The following is a 652-nucleotide window of genomic DNA, read 5'->3' on the forward strand; positions in this document are numbered from 1 at the left end:
GGGAAGGGACATCATTTAGAGGTCTGCTGGGATCACATAGGATTGACTCAATAGCCAGCTGGACTACTGAATTGGTGGTGGTGATAGAAAGAGAAGGAAGAATCTAAAAAAGAATGTTTAAAAATTCCTTTAAGTCCAACAGCAGGAGATCAGTTAAATAAATTATGGCACAGAAGAGTATGCAGCTATTTAAAATGATAGCTGGCTGGTTAGCTCAGTTGGTTAGAGCATGGTGCTGATAACACCAAGGTCCAAGGTTCCATCCCTGTACTGGTCAGCTGCCAAAAAAAAAGATGCTACAGAAGGACAGTTGGTTCAAAGCAGAAAACAATATGTATGTTTCTTGTTTAAAGAGAATGTGAGCCTTTAATTAGATTTCATTTTTTTTCCTGAAAAGATCATATGTATTAAAATCCTTTAACCCTGAGTGCACATTTAAGGAGACAAAAAGGAATTGCCTCATTCCTCATTGGAATGTGCCTTGGATAATAACAAATTCAACCATTCAGAGATGTCAGAAAAGGTTAGTAGCATTTCCTGAAATCCAGAAATCAAGCTTAAAAAACATATTTTGTGTTTTTCTCTACCCTGATTTGTTTTAGATAACTCAATTAAGATTTGGTATGTGGCTAGCATCATACCTCTCTTCCTT

General features: G+C 36.7%; 1 non-coding gene across 1 annotated transcript; it reads left to right on the top strand.

Annotated features, from left to right (window-relative positions):
- Positions 1–203: 203 nt before the first annotated feature.
- Positions 204–277, top strand: TRNAI-GAU. The gene has a single exon. It is a non-coding gene; the product is annotated as a tRNA-Ile (tRNA).
- Positions 278–652: the final 375 nt, after the last annotated feature.

Source organism: Galeopterus variegatus, unplaced genomic scaffold (assembly GCF_000696425.1).
Source record: "Galeopterus variegatus unplaced genomic scaffold, G_variegatus-3.0.2 Scaffold604, whole genome shotgun sequence".
Taxonomy (NCBI): domain Eukaryota; kingdom Metazoa; phylum Chordata; class Mammalia; order Dermoptera; family Cynocephalidae; genus Galeopterus; species Galeopterus variegatus.